Source organism: Uranotaenia lowii, chromosome 3 (genome assembly GCF_029784155.1).
Source record: "Uranotaenia lowii strain MFRU-FL chromosome 3, ASM2978415v1, whole genome shotgun sequence".
Lineage (NCBI taxonomy): Eukaryota > Metazoa > Arthropoda > Insecta > Diptera > Culicidae > Uranotaenia > Uranotaenia lowii.
The window spans coordinates 270,112,606-270,137,683 of record NC_073693.1 but is presented as its reverse complement, the minus strand read 5'-3'; the positions used below and the strand labels follow the sequence as shown (position 1 = coordinate 270,137,683).

Here is a 25,078-nt window from a genome sequence, read left to right as displayed (position 1 = left end):
ATCAAGAATATAAAAGGTGAAATTACTCCGATCTTAAAATATTGGTTTTTTTGGTCATGTAATCTTTCGGATATTTGAATTTTATTTCGAAAGTTACATAATATACTTCAAACTTTATTTATTTCCCCCTTAGGGTATTTTGGAAATTTCAAAGGGGGGTGAGGGGGTGACAAAAGAAAAAATTGATATTTGTTTCGGCCTAATGACCAATTTTAACCATTTTAGTTGCGTACGAAATCTTCTGATTCTTTGAATGTTTGGATGTGGCTAATATTCACATGATACAAGTTCGAAAAGAAGTCTCAGCGAAAGTGTAGAGGGATAGTTCTTTTGTTCAACGTTAAACTTCATGATTGAGGAAATTGTTGACAATTAATTAAGAATCATCTCCGTGAATTTTTTTTTTAATTAATTTTTACGGCTTTATCGGTGATTGTTATGTTCTCATAGTGAGAACATTTCAAGAATTGAAAATAATATGTTCGGGCTCGGCCGATGGGGAGGTTCGGAATTCGAGGGATTTCTTCCCGTCTCCAGTCGACGGCATCAACCAACACAGGAATCCGGGGTAAGTCGACAACTCTTGCTGGCAGAACAGCTGATCACCCGCTTGGGGGAGATTTAGTTTGCACTGGGTCGGGTTGATTTTGCGAATAAGCACCACACAGAATGCACGATAATTGCTGCCAATTACTAAGGCTCGATTTCGGAATTTGTATATAAAAGTCGCTTCTTTGGACTTAAACTTATTAGATTTATTAGGAACTAAATTAAACTCCGTGCTTCCAATTCAACGTTATATTCTATTCTACTTAATTTTAAAATGGCTTACTACACTATTGTGTGGGACTCTCTCGGCAAAAGTTGTTATGTTGCGAGAGAGTTATGCTTATTCTAAGGTACGTGCACAGATAATGAGTGTTTGCGAACAAATGGCTTAAAGTGTCAAGTGAACATATAAAAAACACACATTAAAAGTAATTCATGACCGGTGTAGTACCGATCATAATAGATGGATAGAAGAAGATTAGAAAAAAAATTACAGGTGTTTAAAATGAGCGGGTAGAAATTTTTATGAAGCATTTTCACCACATACCTAACTTTTGTTCAAGCACGGATCAACTATTTTGAAATGTTAGAATCGGACAGACTTGAGTCTAAAACAACGCCATAGTTGGTCTAGCGTGGTTCGCAAAACTTACGAACGAAATTTCTACTCGCTCATTTTCAACATCTGTAATTTTCTTCTAATCTTCTTCTATTCATCTATTGTTTTCAATTCTTTAAATGTTCTCACTATGAGAACATAACATTCACCGATAAGGCCGTAAAAATTATTTCAAAAATTATTGACAATTTAAAAAAAAATTGTATTAGCACAGGGGCTAAGGAACATGACTTTCAGTAATTTTCTCCAAAATTTGGAAACCTTTCAAGGATGACTCATAGGTACATTTCTGTATATTTGTTCGTTAATTTTTTTTTCACAAATTACTGAGATATTTCAACAATGTAAATATTGTATGGGAGAGTGGGGAATCATGGGCCACTTTTTTTCATTGTTCCATAACTTATTTATTTTAAAAGATAAAATGATAATAAAAAATTATATGGTTTTCTACATTTTCAAGGTATCATAAAGTTTTTTTTTAATTTTTAATAAGTGAGTTTCCCCAAATTCTGACTGTTTGAAAAAAAGCAATATTTTTATGTTTATGTTTATGAGTTGACCCAAAACTGTGATTTCCTAATTCATTTCGTTATTTTAAAGCAATTGCAGATGATGAAATAAAAAAGGGAGCTGTGTATGATCGCATAGATGCAAAAACCTGGCTCGCGAACGTTTTGGCAAAATTTCTCATATAGGATGTACAAAATATTTTCATAACTCTTCATTTGGCATAAGAAAACTTTACAGATAGGTAAAAGTTATTTTGAGTTCTGAGTGTGTATAAAAACATAAAAATATAGGTGATTCAAGATGTGTGGCCCACGATTCTCCACAAGCTATGATTTTCAAATGGGTTGCGTTTGTGTGACTTTATTTATTTATTGTTCACGGTCTTCGATAACTCAATATCAACATCAATGACTTATTGATGTTTCATCAAAAATTCCTTTTCCACGTGTAAGATCATGACAAAACTAAGGTCATAAGCGTATGAGCATTTTTTTGCTATGCACTTTAGGTTCCCCATCGATGAAAATAGCGGGTGTTTTTTTTAATTATGTAAGTAAATTTTTCTAAATTTTTTTAGCTTGATGAATAAAAGAAGCATATGATGCGTATTTCAGTCAACAACATATAGGAATATATGCTCACGCAAAGCGACGACGATGACAGTTGGTTTGAGATTTTTATCATAACACACATCTGAGATATTAAAAGTGGCCCACGTTTCCCCATGGCCCACGATACCCCACTCTCCCCTACTCATTGTACGCCTTTAGACGGGGTTAACAGTGACGAATATTACCCTTAAACTGCTAGCCCATTTTTGAAGCTTTATATTTTTTTATATTTTAACCCTCATCGAAATACGGTCTTTGGATGAAATATTTGTCATATTTCAAGCATTAAGAAAAATCGGCCTTAGAGGACCAAAGTTATTAGCTTAACTTAGCTTATTTGACTACTCACATCCACCTCAAATCGTTGAACCCGAAATGCTTGAATACTGTTTTAAATGACGAATTTGAACATAATATTAGATATATTATTATTTTTTATTAATTTGATATGGAAAAAGACATTTCGAACTCCACGATCGTTGGTGTGGTTTTTATTAGAAACGTTTTAATGTATGGTTGCTACTCCGTGATTAACCGAGGCCATCAATTTTGAAAACTATAAAATTTGAAATTCACCGAAACGTTGATACATCTCAAAGAAATATTGAAATGAGTAAAGAAAATTTCAAAAGATGCTGTAACGTAAGGATAGTTTAAAAAATTCAAATTATACCCCTATATTTCTCCAAATTCTTGAGTTTTATGTCTAGGATGCAAATCAAAAGTTTTTCTTTGCATCTGTTTTTAAGTAAAATAAACTGTAAAATTGAAATGAAATAAAAGATGTAGGGGGAAGTTGTCTACTACCGGACACTTAAGGTTTTTAAGCAATAACTTCAAAAATAAGTTTTTGTAAATATTGGTTCCTCTACTGATTTGAAGAGTATCAATTATGATCACTAAACAGTATTAGAAAAAAATTAATTTACAACATATTCATGTGGTAAGAGAAATCATTTTATGTTAGTTTTCACTCATTTTCAAAAGTGTTGTCTATGGCCGGACACTACGAATTTCATCACCAAAGTTGTCACCAATGGCACAAAAACGTAGCAAAATGACTGAAATCACTTGCTTAGGTCTTGTGAGTAAGTACTTTCCAATACTGAACATTCTATGAAGCCATTTATTAAAGGTTTTTTGACAAACCAGAATGTAACATTTCTTTCGAAAAAACTAGAGTAAAATTGTCTATGACCGGACAGCAAAATTTAAATATTATCAGAGGACCAAAATAGTTTCGTTATTGAATCCGTATCTTCAGCTAACCAATTGAGGGTGCTATAGAGATGAAAAAATGAAAGTGTCAAGTTGAAATCATTTATAATTTTGAATATTTTCTTGTCCGGTCATAGAGAACAATATGGTGTCCGGTCATAGAGAAATCGCACTTTTTTTATTTTCCTAATATTTTGTTTGAACTTCCGTTTTGTTATCTTACACCTACTGAAGTCGAAAGATAACCAACCAACGATGACGTTTATGTGCAATTCACATTTGACAAGCCGTAAAAACTGATCACAATATAAATGTAAAGTTTAGGCGATCCTCGTCGAACTACTTGGCGAAAGCTTTCGATGCATATAATTTGTTTACCTTTTCAGATTGGATTACCATATTTCTAACACCATATCAGGTTACTATTTACTTTATTTTCATGGTGTTAAAACATTATAAGGATATATCGTTTTCGAAAAATCAATGTTGTCCGGCCATAGAAGGTGTCCGGTCATAGACGACTTCCCCCTACCTAATTGAAATAAAATTGTCTTGTTTGAAGACCATCCATTACATTATTTTGAAAATAAAATATCATTGAAAATTACTGAAAAAATATTATAATGGGGTTGGGTTGTGTTCTACCCGTAGAACCTCACAATTCGCATGACCTCACAAAAACGAACAAAAATAACATTTAGTAACGGGCTCACCAGAAATGCCAAATAATATGCCAATCCTAGATGATGGAGGAGTCCGCCAGAGAATCTGATGCTTAAATCTACGGCGGAGGGAATGGTTTTCTTTCCGAAAGTCTCATTGGAGGTCACTTAACTGGTTCCATCTCAAAAGTTTATATTGTTTTCTTTCGTTCAGTTTCCAGATTTTTTTAGATGTAATTTCCAAATCTTATATTATGTACTACCCGGTGTGCTTTGCGACCCCTTCCATGGAAAATTTTAGTTTGTTAAAATTATTTTAATGAAATTAAATTTAAATTAAATGTCAACAACATCATTCAAAGGGGAATATTTTTTTCATGGCATTTGAGCTTCCTAGATTGTCTTGAGTCTAAACGTAACTTGAATGTTTGAATGTTGAAAGAGTCACAATAGGAGGGATCATCAATACAATAAGTAATCCCTTAAAATTAAAAAACAAAATCGCCCCTTTTGAAATTGGAAGGAATTTATAAGTACAGGTCAATTTACACACAATCATAAGTGTGGCAAACTTTATGAAAAAACTCAGACATTGGTTTAATGAATGAATTGGTTTATAAACGACACTGTACCATCCTTGTCGCATTCGTGTCTGCTTAACCCTCATCCGCATTAGAGTGTCATTTTGACACTATTGCAAGTTTGAAGGCTTGTAACTTTTTTCAGAAGCTTCAAAATACAAAAATTTCTTCGGGGACCCTGAATGAATTCAAAAGTTCTTTAATATTGTATCTTTACTTTTTTTATGGACGAACCCTGGAAGCCTGGACAAAAAAACTCCCTCTTCCGACTTAGGGTGTCATTTTGACACTCCAAAAGTAAAATCTTTCTAAGTCATTTGAATTATTATGAACTTCATATAAAACTTATATCAACAGAAACCTTGTAATGTCAGAAAAAATGTTTAGAACATTATATACAGCTAAAGTTACAAGTTTTCTCGTTATTCAGCATGAAAGAACAAAAATCCGAAAAAACATGCCTCACGAAAACTGCTGTAGTTCATATGTTACACGTCCAAAAAAAATATTTGCCTTATGCATATGAAAGCTGAAGTTAATGCCTACATCATGAAGACAAGAAATATTTTTTTAATTTTTTTTTTTTAAATGAAATGGTCACAAAAAGTTCAAAAAAGTGGTCTAAAAAACCTACTTTTCATTCGATTGCTAGTAAATACTGTTTGAGCGATGGTAGAGTGTTTTAAATAATATGACTTTATTGAAATTCTAACATTTTGCTGTCTTTAGATTTTCGATGCAACAAAAATTGAATTTACTGGAATTTTTCATAGTTGGCTACTTTGCGCGATTTTTTCACTAATTGAAATTCCATCTGTTTTTGTGGTCCTCCGTCAGGTTGTACCCGGATTTTCAGTGCTTTTACTTTGTTTGGACCAATCAAAAGAATATTCATTGGAAAGCACATTTAATCTACATTCTAGTGAGGTTCAACAATTCACGCTGTAAGATTTCACAAAAAACATGAAAATTATAAACGTAAAAACATTCCTGAATTTCTAGAACCACAAGCAGCACGTCCAGCAAAACGTGTTTGTTTGCTCTCCGAGTAGGTACGGTGGGTGGTGATTTGGGCAGAGAGCCAAGCCGAGAGACGAAATGTCGACGGTAGATGGCTTCTAGCCAAAAATTGAACGGAATTATGTTCTTAGTGTCAAGTCAATATAGTCAGTGGTATAAGTGCACTAAAGCTGTTTTCAAGAAAATTCCCATCAAAGTTTTCGTTTCAAGTATATTTTTCATATATTTTTCGAAACGTTGCAGCTTTTATTCAATTGAAAAAAAAATATTATGATAAAATTTCTCTTCAACCTTTGCAGTGTACTTATCAAGCTCTTGAAAGTATTTTTTTATCGATATGTATCTTTGATTTGTAAGTTTTGTTCTATTGAAACAAGCGTCTTTTAGAATTTGTAATAAATTTTTTTTTTGCTCATTTAATCGACTTTGTTTACCAGTTGTTGAACACGATTAGTTCGAAGAAACAGTTAAGAAAGATAACCAAAAAAAAAAAAAAAAGTTTAAATCATCAACGGTTTTACCCAAGCATGACAGGTTTCGAAGGTGAACTTCCCCGAAAATAGCACAGTTCCATAAAAAAGCATTCCAATTCTATGACCATATCCGTGGTGAGGCCTAGCAAATAGATATTGACGTCTACTTAAGAAATTGTGAGTAGAAATAATACTACTTACCACGTCTTTTTTTTGTTTTCCTCCAATGTTGTTGTCTCTTATTACACACTAACACACACCTTCTTTTTGCTGTTTTCTTCACTTAAAGTACGCCCCCCGTTCGTTCCTTGAAAGATCCGCAGCCGGTATCCACCTGTTGTATCCACTCCTGCTTGGTTTTTTTTGTCGTAGTTTGCTTTCTTCTGCTTGTTTATGTTGTTGCACAAACTCAGCAAATTTACGCCGAACGACGTCGTCTTTTTCGTCTTCGCAAACTGCAAAGCATTAACACCCACACACTTGTTGTAGGAGACTAATTTCGCCTGCTGCAGGAGAGAATCAAGAAAGAGCCACTCCAAAGCTTGGAAGATCAACCGGATGAAATCTGGGAAGGATCTTGATCTGGTTTAGAGTTTTCCCTTTTAATTCGAAAGAAAAAAAAAACGGAAAATTGTGAGAGAATCAATAGCCCTAAGCACACATTCAGCCACACCACGATTAGCTAACAATATTTTAAAAAGTCACGCGCCCCTGCAATTGTCAACAGTTACCGACTAATTTTGGGTGTTACTAAGCTTGGTTGGAACGAAATTGGCGCGGTTCCCCAGCTGCCGGGAGATGGGAACATGTGCTCACTCACTGGAACTAATCGGTTTCGGAAGATATTTGTTTTGAAGTTTTTTCAACCCATTTTAACCGGCACAACACAAACACACGACGACGATGAGGCGTAGAAAAAATAGCGCCTACTGTTGCTCCGCAATAAAAAAAACAGTGACACCGATTAAGAAGAAACGTTTTAAATTTCGCGTTTTTTTCTGTTATTATTCTTAATTGTTTTTGAATTTACAAAAATGGCCGCCAGCTGCTTACAGCACCTTTCCATAGACCGAAAAACAAACTAAATAAACGCTCGCGAAGATCCAAGGGACACCTACCTAATGAGATAGATAGGTAGCTAGTAGGTATAGGCTAGATAGGCTCACGAGCGTTATTAGAAATAGGTATTCTAGAGTGGGTAGAGTTTGATGATGAAGGTATGTGTCAAACGTGCTTGGTTTTAATTTTGCGCCCCGGTGAATGTGCCGCAGCAGAGACGACAAATGGTAAACAAATAATTACACATAATAGTCGCTCCGGTGACAGTGACACTAAATACGGTACAGAATGTTTGGCAGAAAAAAAATAATAAAAAATATACCTCCTATATGGATGTCTAGAGAGGCAAACTAATATGCATATGAGTGTAACGTACACGCCTCACATCAACATTGTGGAACTGGGAATAGTGAGCGAAACACAATAAAAAGCACGAATTTTTTAGGTTGGCCTTCACATTGAGAATTGAAAAAAAAAAATTAAAAAAACGGATAGACATTCCTAGCATGTTAAAATCCCAAATTTTCATGGCGATTGTAGCCAAACAGATTAGATTTGGTATTGTAGAGTCATTAACAACTAGCGTGTTAGGCACTCTGTTTAGTTAATTTGAAATAACGAAATCAACTTTTTTTCAGCCAATAGTATGTTATATGAATAAAAAATTAAAATAAATCACACTGTTCTCGAGCTTCCAAGAAGCCCTTTGAAACAGATAAGCTGTTGGATAAATAGCAGCAAATAAAAAAAAATAGATTGCGCGTTTTTCTCTGTACAAATAGAGGTACTTAGTAAAAAAAAATGCTGGTTGAGAATATGGTGTGTTTAGCGAGGTATATAATTATGCTGCCGATAGAAAGACCAAACAAAACTGGTTGTAAATATGGTTAAAAAGTCAACATTTTAATGAAGCGAAATAAATTCTTTTGACTGTTTGCAAAATGCAGCACATCAATTTAGAATGCAAATGTACCAAATGACGAAAAAACTTATTTATAACAGATTTCGTACAATATTTGAACATTTTTTCACGTTTAGTTCAAGAAGATTTTTACTGCACCATTTGTAAAATATATTTGACCCATTCCAAGCGCCACTCAACTGGAGAACCGATTTGTATTTTTCGTTATTCAAAAATAATTTGCACAGCATAAGAAAAGTTATTTCTTGAGCTTAATTTTGCATCAAAATTTATTTTTTTTTAAATTGAGTATGTTGTCGTTGAAATTTAAAAATTTTAATTTGAAAATAAACTGATTTTAGCAATTTTTCTTTTTTTGAAACATAACTTTATCAAAAATCGAGCTTTACAAAAAAAAATATTGTAAAATGATAATCAAAGATCTATTTTTCAAGCATGATATTAGATAAATAATAATCACAGCAAGTTCACGCTCTAGAATCGGTGATGAAGGTATCTATTTTTAAGCATTGTGATGTCACGAAAATTCTACTGTTTTTCAGTTCATGATTTATTTTAACGTCATATATTGTCGCAAATTGGGGGTCTTTTCAAACTTTTTGAGAGGAACTCAATGCATTTTTCAGAATGAAAATCGGCTCAGAAGGTTGTTAGTTGCACCCGGGGAAAAAAGCGTTGTGACGTCACGAAAATAGATTAACTTTTTTTCGGAAACGTTCATGACTTCTTACTTCAACACTATTATAGTATTTCTTCAATACAAGTTCTACATAACAAGGCGCTTGAATAAATGAATTCAATTATCATGTTTTAAAAGAAATTAAGTAACATATTTTTTTCGCATAAACGCGGTTAACTTCTCTGATAAAAAAAAAAATAAAACCGCGCTTGTTGAATACTTGATTCAAGTATTAACAAACAATAGCTAACATTCAATCCTAATCGATTTTTTAAAAGAATATTTGTGAATCATAAAGCAGGAAACAATCTGTAATTTGAATAAAAATCTTGCAAAAAGATCAAGTTCTTCTATATTAGAATGAAAAAACGCGCTAGTAGCTTCTTTTACTTGCTGGCATTATCTTCAAACAAAATAAGTACATGCAATAAGATTCAAAAAATCTTTGAATATTTTATAGATAAACTTTTTCTTTCAAACAAATTCATAAGAATTTAATGGAAAATAAATTTCTAGTGAAATTATTTAAAAAAAACTGTCCTTTATTTAAACTTCCCCCTCAAAGAACATTACAAGAAAAACCATATCGAACCATGTATTCACATTAAATTCCACGAAAGAGACTTTTGACTGAATTACAAAGTTACTAAAATTAAAATATGAAGTTACTAGCACTGAATCCCTTGCAAAATAAGGGCCATATTATACTACTGAAAGGGGTCGCGCAACAAACCTGAAGTTTGTATACGATAACGTGGATTTTGTTCGGAATGAACAAAATAAACAGTTTCTCACCGGTAATTTTGGTTTTTATCATCCGATTTTTCTATAGAATTTAGTGTTTCAAAGCTTAAATTATGACAATATATCATCTGAAGAACGAATTTCGATAAGAGTTATCATAAAACAGTTGTTAAGCTTTAAAAAAGGGTATATAGATAAGCGTCGACTAACGATCTTTCATTTATTTTTTGTAACTGACCCTTCAGAAGCTAATTTTTGAAACTGAATACCTTTTTTTTCAATAACCCTTGTCGAAATGGGACGTTGAGATAAACTATTTGTTATAATGAAAGCTTTGTGAATGATTATATTTAATGAAAACAAATCATCCGATAGGGAGAAATTGGTGCAAAACTGGTTTTTCACGTTCCATCCAAACAAAATTTCTCATAATTCCATACAAATTTTAGCCTTATTGCGCCATCTATTTCAGTGATCCGATTTCCCAAATTTAGCTTTAGATTTTGTGCTAGGCCTAGTATCTATTTTAAGTTGCAACTTATAAGATTTTCATAAGTCGGCTAAATAAATTTCGAATTTCGAATAAAATTGATGTGCGCAGTAGACTGAGTCGATTTGGGGTCATTTTTGAATTTTTCAAACCCTGGGGTCTTAAAAGCTTCGTTTTGGTCCAAAACTCATCCATGTTTTTTGCAGAATTTTTATGAAACGTTTACATGAGTAAATTTGAACTTATATGTTTGTATAGAAATTTTCCGCTGAACAACTTTGTCGAACATCATAACTTCGTATCTTTTTAGACAAAAAAGTTATTAGCTGTTTAACAGGTATATGTCTTTTGGTATTGATAAACAATAAATTCAATTGGCACCACTGCTGGGTGCCTAGCGAGGTATTGCATGACCAATTTCAATGCAAAACTTCGTAGGGCACAAGCAGTGATGTCAATTGAATTTATTGTTTATCAGTTCCAAAAGACATACCCCTGTTAAACAGCTAATAACTTTTTTGCCTTATAAGATACAAAGTTGAGGTCTTCGACAAAGTTGTTCAGCGGAAAATTTCCTTTGAAGAATTCATAAATTGGCACAAAACCCATTAGCAGGCTCGGCTCCACAGAAGAAATAAAAATGATGTTGATTTTTCAGTACAAAATATTCAATTTTCCCATACAAACATAAAAGTTCAAATTTACTCATGTTAACGTTTCTTAAAAATTCTGCAAAAAATCATGGATGAGTTTTGGACCAAAACGAAGCTTTTAAGACCCCAGGGTTTGAGAAATTTTAAAATGACCCCAAATCGACTAAGTCTAGTGCGCAGTGTTATAAACCTTATGTGCTTATAAGGGCCTTTATATCTTAAGACCATATTTTTTAGGAACAAATGGATCTGTATCATCAACAAGTCTCTTTTTTTGTTGAGTTTTTAAGTATTTAGTAAATTAAAAATTAAGTATAAGTTTCAATGTGCGATACGAACTGTAAAACTTAGATACAATATAGGGTTAGTTGGCCTACTTTGGACCCTTTAAGAGGTGGTTTTTAAATAATCATGTTTCCTTCAAAAATGGACGGGAGATTTATATCTTTCAGGAAATTTAGTTGTAGTTCATGATCTTATCTGCAAGTTTCAATGAAAATTTTCAACACAGGTATCGCCGTTATTGAAAGATTTTCAATGATATGGATGATTAAAATTGAACTGGTACCTTCGTTGGACCTAGAATTAAAATCCCTTTAAAAAGTATGATTTATCGAAAACAAATAAACAAACACATTAAAAAGGTAATCTTTAATCAAATATCATCATAAAAAAGTATTACAACTTTTAACGATTAAAAATAGTTAAATTTCTGTTATAAATAAATTAAACACTTTCACTCCCGCCATCCCTATCGGCATAACAAAAGCTGAAACTTTTTTGTGTTTACTGACTTATCTATAGTTTATTTGCGTAAAACTGACAAAAAATGTTAGAAACGTTCAATATTGGTTCTGAAGTGTGCCCCGATTAAAAATTCGAACCTACATATATTGATTTGTTGGTATTGACAAAAAGTTTTGGTGAAGTTAGGTCTAAAAATGGAACATCAAAGTTTTAGACCTTCTACAAATTTCCCGAGTTTTTCATTGATTTTCTTGTACTTTAGAAAGAATAGGTAGTATGGTTTATATAATTCACAGTGAAAGTATTTTTCCTTTGGCTTGGACAGTAAAAAAAACGCGATTTTTCCTTATTCAATCTAATTTCTCAAAACGCGCCCCACTAATTGAGCTGTCTGCATAACCACTGATAAGAAGGTACATTTTTGAAAACGTTGAAAGTTTTATCAGAAAGACTTTTTATGGCCAAAATCGATATGGCAGGATACAGAAAGAATTAGAGTTCATTGTGTGAATGGGAGTATCTTAATCATATGCAAGCAAAATGAATTATTTCCAATTTTTGGCATTTTTGGACCATAGTAGGCTCTAGGTCCAAAGTAGGAGCACTCACCCTACCAATAATTTTTTTTGCAAACGTTGTGACGTAACACTGGAATGGGTCATTTATTTAATTTTGAAACACCCTGAAATCTTCTTCGTTATTGACTATCATATAAAGCTTCATATCGTCTGCAGATATAAGCACGTTTAGCAGATTCAGTAGATAAGTAATGTCATTGACGTATAAGATAAATAATAGGGAAACAAGATGGGAGCCTTGAGGCACACCAGATGCAACGGAGATGCTTTTCCAAAGTGAAGTTTTCCAAAGTGAATCTAACAATTTGTGTACGGTTTGTCAAATAAGACTCAATCCATTTTAGCAGTTGTGCACTGAATTCATTTTTATGTAGTTTAGAAATTAACAGAGGGATGTCGATTCTATCAAAAGCTTTACTGTTGCCGTGTAAGTATAGAGCCTGAGCGGAATTTCCTCGATCCATAGATAGAGTGTCCATCCCGAGATTTCCCAATCGGGAATTCTCGGGAATTTGAAAAATTCGGGGATTATCGATTCCAGGGAATCATAGTTTTATTCCCGGGAATTCCCGAAGTTAATGAAATTATTTCTCTGAAAAAGCTTGATAGCCTCCGGAACCATTTTTATAAAGCCAGTAGACAGATTGTGTCTCGAAAGTAACATTCATGTACTTGTTTCCATCTGGCGTTGAAAGCCTGATGAATTTTAAAACTTTATATGAAGAATAATCGTTTATTTTCATATAAAGAACAAATATGTAAAGTGTTCGGAAAAACGGAAAAAAGGTTGGATTAATTAAAAAAATAATATTATAATTTTTGCCTGAAACAATTGCATGGATGAATTCTATATTTGACCTGTTCAGTTATTTTATAGTTCGTTTGACTATTTTTTAGTTATCATTGTTGGAAACAGTTTGATTTATTTGATTAAAAATAAGTTTAAAATAACATAATGAAGAGTATATTTTGAACAAATTATGGGCTTGTAGGCAGGAAAGGTTCGATAAGCAATATTTCAATCGAAGTGCATATAATTTACATGTTTTTAAGTAATTCCTGGAATCCTGGGAATTCCCGGAAAACTGGCCATCAGATTTCCCGGGATCGGAAAAATGGTCAAGTTAATTTGTCGTTGTAGATTATACTTTAACAAACCAATGTTGTTTTTCAGCTATGAGTGCTTTTAATTGATTATGTATATTTTCATTCACTATTGCTTCAAATAGTTTCGGTATGCACGATAAGACTGCTATATCCGGGTAATTTTTAATGTCAGACTTTTTTCCCGACTTGAAAATGGGTACAAGGAAAGATTCTTTCCATACTTGAGGGAAAACACCGGCTTTAGATGATGAGTTAAGCAGAAGATACAAGGGCACAGTAAGTTCATTTTCAAGATTTTTTAAAAGTAATGGAAGAATCCCATCAGGCCCGGGTTCTTTGGTGCTATTTAGGAAGCAAAATGATTCGTATATTTTCTCAAGGGTGAGGAAACGCATTTAGCCCGCCTGGTTTCGAAAATTGGCTGTTTTGACCACTTTAATTATAAAATTATTTTTACAAAAATTTCAAGAGATTTTAACAGAAAACTTGCTCTAACGTATATAAAACAGATGTCCGCTTATGCGCATGTAGTTTCCAGACTTCTATCTATTGGAATATGGAAGAAAATTAGTATTTTCTTTAGTGTGACTCCCCTGTATCTATAGAGGCGTACTAAAAAGTGCATATGAGTGTACACAACGCACACCAACATTGCGGAACCGGGAATAGTGACCGAAACACAATAAAAAGCACTAACTTCCAAGGTTGGCCTTCAAAACGAGAATTGAAAAAACATTTTCAAAAAACGGATAGGCATGACTAGCAAGTAATAACCTCAAACCTTACTTGGATTGTTACAAAACAGTTAATTTTTGTTATTTTAGAGTCATCAACAACTAGCGTTTTTTGGCTGATTTCATTCTGAATAACCAATCGGATTATTTAAAAAAAAAAACAATTTATCACATAGTTCTCGAGCTTCCAAGAAGCCCTTTAGAACAGATAAACTGCTGGATAAATAGCAGCAAATAAAAACGAAAGGGAAAAAAATAGATTGCACCCTTTCCTCTGTACAAATAGGGGCAATCAGCAAAAAAAAACGGCTGGTTGAGAATATGGTATGTGTAGCGAGGCATTTATAATTATGCTTCTGGTGGAAAGAGCAAACAAATCTGGTTGCAAATATGGGTAAAGAGTCAACAGTTTAGAACAGCCCTAATAAATACTTTGAATTGTTGTTGTGCTAATAAATAACACAAAGCAACAAATTACAGGAGCATTTAGGGTTCTTCTTCAACACTTGAATTTATCTGAATTGAAACGAGTTTCAAAAGCCAGTGTTTAAAATTTTTTGTTTTTTTTTCAACATTTTTTAGAGGCATTGTATTTCTACATTTTTGTGATCCAATTTTCATAAAATCACTTTAAATTTGTTTAAGATGTTATCTTTGTGTCATCGTGATTTTGTATGAGAATCTTCCATTTGCAAGCATGAGGGATCTTCCAATACAAGCATTTAAATCGTAAACATTTCTTTCAGAACGTATCCAAGCCAAACAAATCCGGGTTATTTTATCTAAAAAACTGCCAAGATCCGGGCATATATTACCGTTCAATATTTATTAAAAAGTCGGCTGAATAAAATCAAGTGCTCGAATCCGCATACATTGTTCACGTCCAAAAATCGTGTCTTGCCTGTACTGCAAGTGCACGTCATAACAATTTCGGAAAACTTGACAGACAAGCCAAACAAGAAACTCGGAAATGAAGAAGATCGCATGAGTATTTCCGCAAGTCATTCGATCAAGAAAGTCAAGGAGTGATCAAGTATCTATCAAACGTGAGGTCCGAAAGTTTATTATTTAACTACAAGCTACCGAAGGTCACAAGTAAAGTCGTAAGCCCTCAACTCATTCAACCAATAACCACATTATTTTGATGAAAGTGTCCCTTTTAAAGACCAAGCGACGAAGTTAAGGAACACCAACAATCCACGTGCCTGCACGCCGCTGAAATTATCATCAGGTAATCATAATCAAGATCCTATTGGATTACATGCAGCTAAGCGCCTAAATTGATTCTAGAATTCCGATTGGAAAGGAGAAACGTGGCATTCATCTACTCTGAAAGCAGTGGATACGAGACCAAATTAGCCAAGTTCACAATTGCAGACAAAAAGGTAGCAATCAGGTATGGAATTTTATTATTATGAAACACCCTATAAAAGCCGATGCAATTTCATCTTAGATCACGGTAAAGAAAGTGCGTTGACCTTCCCATGCTCTAGAATGCCATGACAACAAGCGATACTGTTACGGACAGCTTAGCGCTATTGGAAACCCTCGTAGAGGTAACATCATGATGCCTCTAGTATGGTGATCTCATATGCCAAATCGCCATTCCGCGATATTGAAAAAAGTTTTGACAGCTGGCTGTAGTGTTTACGAAAAAAGGGGTCCAGGGATGCCAGGTGTTAGAGATAAATAATCAGATGGCAAAATAGTGTGTATGTACACAAGCCAATCGTAAACGAAAGATCAAAAGATTCAAAACTGTACTGGGGTTTAGTTTATTTTATTATATTTAAATTGAGTTTTCGGAAAAAAAGCAATGATATGAGTATATTTAATGAATTAATTTGTATTCTAAACACTTTTTTATAATAAAATTACAATACAGTTCGGTCTATCCGTATGTTCCGAAAAAGAAAAACTTTTCATTGACCGTTATGATAGAAAGGATCTTAAAGGGTGGAACAAACAACCAAAACCCTAAACCGGATGTTGCTTGTTCCTTATTCTTGTTACCTTATCCAAAGAGCTATTTTGTTTCCCTGCAATCGAAAAGTGTTGGATGAAAATAAAAGTAAATCGGTTCTGCTAAAGGAATGCTATAAATTCTGCTATTGATAATTTTCATGATTAAATGATAAACGATTTTATAGTTTGAAATTTTTTTTTCAAATAACTGTTGCATCATGTAAATACTGCTTAAGCCTTTTTCAATATTAACATATTGTTAATCTACCTTCACCACCATCCACGAGCAGCGCTGAGCTGGAGCTTTGCTGCACTTGAGGATGACTAGCAATTGGACAGCATCACCTGCAGAATCCTTCAGGGGCTCAATACATTCCGGACAACCAACAGTCTGCAGTGGATCGAACTGATTTCCCAACCCTTATCGTCATGCAACCTATTATCGTCGTCATCGGACTTATCGTCATGCTGCTCAGGCGCCTAACGTTGCGCCTATTTTCCTATTTTAGCTCATCGGTCGCATCATTCAAAAGTGCCAAAAACTTCATCTGATTTTCCCAAATGCTACCCATCAGATCCGGATTACTCGATTGGATCTTCTGCAGCAGCGATGGCAACAGACGGGGGTCCTCCTGAAGCAGCTTTTTCATCTCGATGAAGATCGGATGTTCCTGCAGGAGGGCGCTTCTCGGACGATGGAATGTAACGCCTCGCCATGTTACCATCCGATTCGATGACTTTCTGCTGCTTCTAGATAGCTCTTGAAAGAAAAAAGTGTTGAATAAGCATAAATTTGTCATAAGTAATGCAAAATTAATGTTATTCACCGCTACCGACAAAGCTGGCACCGTCGTTTATAGGTCCAACTTCTTCCAGCTTTGCTTACCAGCCCGGAGCTCAGCCGGAAGATTTTGTTTCGATTCTATGAATTATATTTGCAAAAATCAAGGCGAAATCTTTGACTAAGCAATAGCTTGGTGATTGGAAAAACTTCGTGTTTTACAAAAAATCAGAGCACCTGGCATCCCAGCCAGCCAGCAGCCAGCCGAACAGCCAGCTGTCAAATTTCGGCTCCTCCTCCGCATCCAACCCTCGTCTACTTTTTGCCAAAGAGAGACCACCATATCTAGAGGCATCATGGTTAACATAACATCATATCGTTCAGAACCACACACTTACATATTACTGTGTTCAGGGTTTTCGTATGGGTGCCGGAGCCTCCGTCGACATCTCTACACAAAGTACCCGCTGCGTCGTGGACAGGAGTGGAGTGAGCAAAGTTGAGCTAATAAGCCAAATAGTCCGTCGTTCGTGTTTCGGTTACTGGCCAGTATCGTGCGGGCAATATCGGTGTGTCGGTCAGCGATCAAACCAAGTGAATTCGTTCAAGGAAGATCAAAAGTGATTTGGTTCGGTAGTGCGCTTTCGTTAAATAACGACATCGGAAGTATCGGATTTGAGAAAGCAGCTTTTGGTGATTATTCTAGGGGCGCGTGACGCAATTGCTTTGGCCTCACACGGGATAGCGTTACACCTCAATCTCCAGCATAAAGTGTGCGTGGCGTAGGCCAAATTCGCATCTAGCGAGAGAAGATTGGTGTACTCACCCGAGGATAAAGTTTGTGTGCTATCGGCTATTTACACATCGTGCGGGAGAAATCAACCCAACACCCATTAAGAGAAGGTGTGCGTGAGAAGAGTGAGAGTTTTGGTGTGCATAGCCAGGAAAAGTGCAGCTCAAGACTGTGTTGGCACACAACTAGTTTGTTTAGAAGCAAGACGAAAGGGGAATTAGCAACTGGCCAATTGGAAACATATAGCAGGCCGAAATCAGCTGGAATTCTTATTGGAAGCGAGTTGGATACAGGCTGAACTACAGAGCTAAATCCTTTAAGCTCATCATCGACCCCTGCAGGTAATTAGATCTTAGGCATCATATTAAAACATAATTCACTTCATTTGCAAATCTTTTGTTGATAATTGTGGTATGCTAAATTTAAATCTACACAGAAGATAATCATTCCATATGAATTGAACATTATCGCAATCAATTTAGAAAACTATAAGCTGCTACGGGATTCACAGATCTCGATCAATAAACGGTAATCACGGTCTGGTCAATACATATTATTTCAAAATTGTCGACCAAAATCCGGGAAATATTCGGGCAAATTTGATCAAAACCTAGGAATTATTTATCAAAAATCAAGAAAAAATAATTGTAAAAATATTTTTCCTTAAAATTTATCAACAAATTTTAAATCGTATATTAGGCTTTCAAAAAACCTTTCATGATTAGCTTCATAAAACTTGCTCAAAAAAATTCTTTTTGTACGCATAAGAGCAAGTTCACTGGTGTTGGGAAAAAGTGGTAGAAATTTTGTCACTTTTAGCTCATTTTGAAAACTTTGTCAGGCAAAAACATTTTCAAGATCTGTGGCCTTCGAGTTTTCTAACAACACGTGTTGTAGTTTCGCATGGTGTTATGCAAATAAAGCAGTATTTCTATAACATACGGCTGACATAGAACCAGTGCTGTAGAAAAATACAACGCCCAAAGATCTTGAAAACATTTTTGCATGGTAAAATTTTCAAAATGTCAAAATTTCTACACCTTTTTCCCAACACCAGTGAACTTGCTCTAAGTAAAAACAATTGCAACACAATTTGTTTTTTTTAAATTATTTTTTTTTTGCAAATGATTCGCGAGTAGGCCTTGGCTGAGTGAGGTCGCGTTTATTTTCTGCTCGTTGCTATTTTTTCGATTGCGTGTTTTTGTGAAGAGGAAATTTATTGATTGAGACAAATCATCTAATTCCGAAAGTTTTTTTTCGGAAAAATAATAACGTCAAAGTGCATTTAATAGCTAATTCCATTCCGTTTTGATTTGTTTCTGTAGTGTAATCGCCGCCTCTTCGGAAGGAATAAAATTAGGGATTTACAGTTTTCTTAAAGAAGAACAATGAAATGGTACACCGAAACACAACTGTCACGAAGCTAAGTATTTCCTACGTTCTTTAAAAGCTTTGATTTTATGAATGAATAAATATTAAATAGCTTAGCTCTATTATTGGGGATATGTGAAGGGATTAGACAGTAGACTGAGTCGATTTGGGGTCATTTTTGAACTTCTCAAACCCTGGGGTCTTCAAAGCTTCGTTTCAATTCAAAACTCAGCCATGATTTTTGGAAAAAAAAATTTAAGTACCGTTTGCATGAATAAATTTGAACTTTTAGCTTTGTATGGGAACATTGAATATTTTGTTCTGGAAAATCATCATCATTTTTGTTTCTTCTGTGCAACCGAGCCTGCTAATGGTTTTTGTGCAAATTTACAAATTCTCCAAAAGAAATTTTCTGCTGTGCTTTGTCGAAGACCGGAACTTCATATCTTATTAGACAAAAAAGTTATTAGCTGTTTAAAAGGGATACATCTTTTGGAATTGATAAGCAATAAATTCAATTGACACCACTGCTGGGTGTCTTGGTAGGAACATTGTAATTGAAATGTGAGTTAGTAACAAAAAAATAAGCTTGATTAAACCGAAAGGCATAAAGAGGCGCAAAAAGTATTGCTCATAAAAGTGCTTTTTAAAGCTTGTTAGAAGTTGTTAAGCAAATTATGCCAACCATTATTCCCTTAAATGTTCGTTACTACTTAAAATTAAAGCTGAAAAAAAGTAATTAAACCTGATTGAGGAATCGTTATTACGTAGAGTACTGAAAAAATCGAGTTTTACAACGAGTTGCACACAAAATTTAATGCAAATTCGGCAGATTTCCTTTTAAACCCAATGACAGGGCTAGAAGCGACCATGCGGTAAAAAAGTAGGGCAAAATAGTTACTTTGAAGTAGAATTAAGGTGCAATTAGTGACCAGATCAAGACGAAACCTTACTAAAAAAATGACATTAAAAACTAGAACAAAACACTTTAAAGATAATTCTGTTAATTGAAAAACTTTTTTGGAAGGCTCTTGGCCTCACTTGTAGAAAAGCAATATGTTGGACAAAAGAGGAACATTTTAAGAATAGCGACCGCAGAATCCTACAGTTCTAAAGAAACAATGGGAGGGAACCAAAAGATCGTACTGTAAAGACTAGGACAACAAAGCCCGACAAGAACTTCGAGTTTATCAGTTTTCTTTGAAAAAAATCCACAAATTTTGAAAATTTATTCTATAGTGTAGACACTATCAGAATTTTTTCAATGACACTAAAACAGTTGAAAAAGTCTAAAATTATATTGAAAAAAGTTAACAATTCGAAATAAATTTACAGAAACCAAAATTTTCAACAAATTTGTTATGTGTGAGAGATCTACAAATGCAAATAAAAAACCAGCACATGTTTAACGAAAAGTTTGAAGAATTTACTTGAAATTGAGCTAAGATTTACATTTATAGAAATTTCATTTCATGAAAGAGTCATGAAATTAAAAATTGGGAGGTCCTCATGAAAAAGTGACAAAACAATCAAAGAGGTTTAAAAAGATAAAGGAAAAAATGTTAACAGAAGATTGACAATGACTTAAAGAAGCTTAGCGAAAAAACTGACTTAAGATGATAATAACACAAAAAAGGCTAAATAATTTTACGAGACTTATCTTCAAAGTAGAATATAATTTTTCTAATTTAAAACTAACTCAAAGATAATTTACTTACAAAAATTGAACATTTTCTAAGAGATTCACTGCAGCCTTTATTGCTTGATTCACATATCAATCATTAGAAAGATTTACTAGAAAAAAAAAATGATGTTCAAAAAGGAAGGAATTTAAAAAAAATATTCATAAATGATTTTACACGACAATTTCTTTAAAACATTAACAGATCCAAGAAACACCTCAGAAATATAGTCACTGATTTAGTATCCATCCAAGAAACGCCTTTTGGAATATTGTAGAAACCTCTAAAAAGGTACAAAAATTACTGTAAGTTATCGAAAACTCGATCGAATGGTATGGAATCAATGCATATTTACCAATCTTTCTTCAAAATGTCTAGAAATAAAGGATCTTAGAAATGAAATATCTGATATTTTCGATTCAATTGAGTCACTTTTCACAAGTTTACCTTCCATTTAACACAACCAAGAGCAGAGCTTTCAGCATGGAATGTTTCCTGCCAAGTGATTTAGTGCACTGTACAGATTTTGATAGTTTTTTTAATTTAGTTGAGAATTATTTTTAACAAATTCAAGCTTTAAAAGTCATACCACTTTAAATCTTGGTTAAACTTGTTGGAAATATTTTTTCTTGACACGAATGCCAAAACGCTGGTAAAGTATCACAAATAAACAAAAAACTAAATATTTTTTAGGCGAAAAACTATATTTGGTTAAATTCCAATTGTCAATCCACATAATGTTTAAGTGTAAGCGATATATCAAAGCAATAATCTTCCTTACTGAATCTGAGCCATTCTCTCAATTTAGGTCGTGTGATTTCCCACAGGACTCGAAAGGAAAGAAGAGAAATCCGTCAAATAAATAATAAACGAATATCTAACCTAATAATAAACTTATGAATACATACCACTTGTCGTGATACAATATAATGTTTTGAATAATGAGTAGAAAAAGTTAAAAAAAATAAGCTCAGTTGTAAGGAAATTATATACAAAATAGTGACTTTAGGCACCAAATTTAAAAAAAAAATACTTTTGAGTGACCAGCCTGAAAAAAGTGACAAAGTTACTAAAAAGTGACCAACTTCTAGCCCTGCAATGATCAACCCAAAGCTCAACACAAAGCCACATGAGAATCAAGGTGGCCGAAATCACAGAAAAATCTATATTTTCACAGAATTTTGAGCAAATTTTTCATCACAGCATCTGTGTCACAGAGGACAAAATTTTCTGAATAATCACAAAATTCACAGTTTTTTTTAGTTTTGATAGGTTAATTCAAAATTATAATTTTTTATGTCTATAATTTTTTTTGGATTTATAACTTTGAATTGGAGAAATATTATAAGATTGTTAATTTTATTGATTTTTCTGAACCAAAATTTAAAAAAACCTGTAATTAGTCATTGATTTTTCAATGCAATTAATGGGAATAGATAGCATCACAGAATACCATCACAGAATTTTTGGAAAAATCACAGAGTCAGAATATTTTTTCTTAAAAACACAGAATTTTTTTTCGGCAACCTTGATGAGGACGACCATGCCAACAAGGTTGCCGAAAAAAATTCTGTGTTTTTGAGAAAAAATAATCTGAATTTCTGTGATTTTACCCAAAAATTCTGTGATGGTTTTCTGTGAGGCTTTTTCTTTTATTTTCATAGAAAATTCATGATAAATTGGGTCTTTTTTACATTTAACATTGTCAAAATCAATTAAAATTACATATCCTATCATACATTTTTAATTGAAGGTAAAAATATCTAAATTTGATATTGGCTGAAAAATCATAATTTTGGAAATCGATCCAAAATTCAAAAATTCTGTGAAATCTGTGAATTTTTCAAAATTCTGTGTCCTGTGACACAGATTCTGTGATGAAAATTTGCTCAAAATTCTGTGAAATTACAGATTTTTCTGTGATTTCGGCAACCTTGCATGCCAATAACCGTAAATTTCAGATCAAGTAGGCCATGGCATACATATGCAAGCTAAAAAAAAAATGTGGAAAAGTAGCAGTTTTTGTTACTGTTCTAAGTATCAAAAAGATGACTTTTAAGCATTGAATTGTATTGAAAAAAAAAACCATAATAGAAATCGATTGAATTATCATGAGAAAGTCAGAAACTAAAACTATTTGTTGATGAAGTATAAAAAAGTAAATTTTTCGCCTTCAAAGTTAAACATAAGATTGTGTTGTAGCGGAAAAATTCAAATGGAAACTAAATTGTCACAAAGAAATAAATTAATGGTGTAGTTAAAATTCAGGAATTATAGACATAACATTTTGGACTTAACATCATTAGGATGTGACGTTTTAAAGAATTCCAATTAAAAAAAATCTGAACAATCTATCCAGTTATCGGTTTATTTCTTTATTGCTTTCAATACTGAAACAATAGTAAATGGATCCATTTTAGTTTCAAAAATAAGGCTTTATGACAGAGTTTAAACATATCTTTAAAATTCTGAATCGTCTGTATGAATGAAGCTCCTAGAATAACATCTAAAAAAAAAAACAAAGCAAAGTAAATATCAATTGGGTACACGGAATAAAAGCTAAAGTAAAAAATCAGAATTTGAACTACACATTGAAAAATGATATCAGAATCAGATATCGGAATATGGAACAAGGTGATGGCTTCTTCCCTTGTACTGCGTGTAGCTTTAGGAATCAAAAACACATGTAGGTACAACCGATACCTCAAATACGAATTACAGATAGCAACAGAATGTGTAGGTTTTAAACACTTTTTGATTACATGTTAATTGATTGTAACATTATCGTTGATTAATCTGACTAAGACGTTTGGAACAATTTGAACTATTCAAAACGGAGATTAATTCCTGGGAAGTAGATCGCAATACTTTCAAAATCGCTCCAAGATCAAAAGGTTTTTTCTCTCTGTTTTCCAGTAATATAAACACTGGCATTCATCATTTCAACATGATGATAAAAAGTGGGCAGCTGTATTGCGGTCTACTATTACTCAGATTGTGAGTCATACTGTTTCACCTAGAACTTCAAACGCGTCAAATCATTTTCTGCCACAAAATTTCAAATAACGAGCACTGGAAAAATAAAATCTGAAAAGATCAATTTGTTTGCTATTGCACAACTTTGCCCATCTTTTTTGTCCAAGATTAACCCATCCGAAGACACTTCCAATAATAGCATCCCATGCCAATCTTCTTCTACAGGCATTTGCACATACATGACAGCCTCCAACATCATCTTCAGTAAGCAAACATGACACGCATCTCCTGTTTAATGATTTTTTTTCCTCTTTCAACCAGTCACACTATCAGCAGTTCTTGCTCTTAACCTTCAGCCGTAGTTTATTTTTTCTTTGAGTCCATCTCCTGAAGGCTACCTTCACAAGACCTATTCCAGCTAATTACAGCAACAGCAAACCCACCCCTTCCTTTCGTATGTCTTCAGGGCTTCAGACCACCTTTTTGAGCTGAAAAATATCTGCAGCTTGAGGCTTACAGGTCCGTCGAATCCAGTTAACATTGACCACACTACCGACTAGCTCACTGAAATTGATTTATCCACTGATGAATCGATTAACTGATCTCGATTCTAGATGCCACTAGCAAGAAAGCAGGTTCCTTCGAGGGTCTCTTCTGCAAGGGACCAGTTTCATCGATATTTTAAGAGCAACTTCTTGAACCTTACGCTTTAGGCGTTCAGGCGTTAACTCTTTCGTTCGACTCCCGAGGATTGCCTGGCTTTACATGACAGTCCCAAAAAAAAATATGAATCACTTAAAATCGCACCTCACTCCCCCCGTGGCAATCCAAGGGTCATCCGCAGTCATAAAAAAGTCGAAATAATAAAACAACCAACAAAAGGATGGCTGAAATTGAACCAACAGAAGAAAAAAAAACACTAAACCAACCGGCAAAAAACACTGGAAAAACACAAACGCCGAAACAACGGAAACAACCAAGACACACGATTCGACTTACTAGCAACGACGACGACCCATCGAAACGAACCGCGAAACGCCACGATCGTAACTGAGAATCTGCGGCTAGCGCTCCGAGGAATTATATATGCGCGTATGACTCCAGCTAGTGGCGTGCCCAATTCGCGCAGAAACTCTTTTCATTCGCCTGAGCGTGGCTGCCGCGTGCTCTTTACCTTCCCTTTTTCACCGAGTCCGACTGGAACGCTGCTGCTCCTAAGGCTAGCTAGAGGAGGTAATTGATGCTCGTTTTATGGCCGAGCACCCATCCAACTAGCTAACTAACCAACCGATTCGGCGATTCCGATTCATTCGCCCTTTTGCAATGGAAAACTCTAAGAAGAGGGCAAAAATCGCCACATACGCAAGAGAATAAAGAGCGGCTTTACGCGCAACGCAAGCAAAGCATGTGCTCTGCTCTGCGCGAATAATCGTTTCGTTTTTGTTGTCTTCTTGGATGTTCTCGCGATTTTTCGGTGGAAAATGAGCGGGAGACCGGTGTGTGAGACCGGCCGGTCTGGCGTCGTGGTCGGCGTCGTTGTAAGCAAACCGG

The 25,078-nt window shown here is 34.2% G+C and overlaps 1 protein-coding gene across 10 annotated transcripts in view; it reads right to left on the bottom strand.

Annotated features, from left to right (window-relative positions):
• Positions 1-24,574, bottom strand: part of LOC129751439 (bumetanide-sensitive sodium-(potassium)-chloride cotransporter) — a 256,700-nt gene extending 232,126 nt beyond the window's left edge. For 3 of the 10 annotated variants that reach the window (XM_055746933.1, XM_055746943.1, XM_055746939.1), the window contains exons 1-2: positions 24,457-24,574; positions 6,448-6,752 (exon numbers count right to left, since the gene is read on the bottom strand). The gene's annotated coding sequence lies outside the window, so the exon portion shown is untranslated. Of the gene's footprint in view, positions 1-6,447; positions 6,846-24,456 lie in introns of all 10 variants that reach the window. The other 7 variants (XM_055746937.1, XM_055746938.1, XM_055746935.1 and 4 more) reach the window with 7 other exon arrangements.
• Between the last annotated feature and the right edge of the window lie 504 nt (positions 24,575-25,078).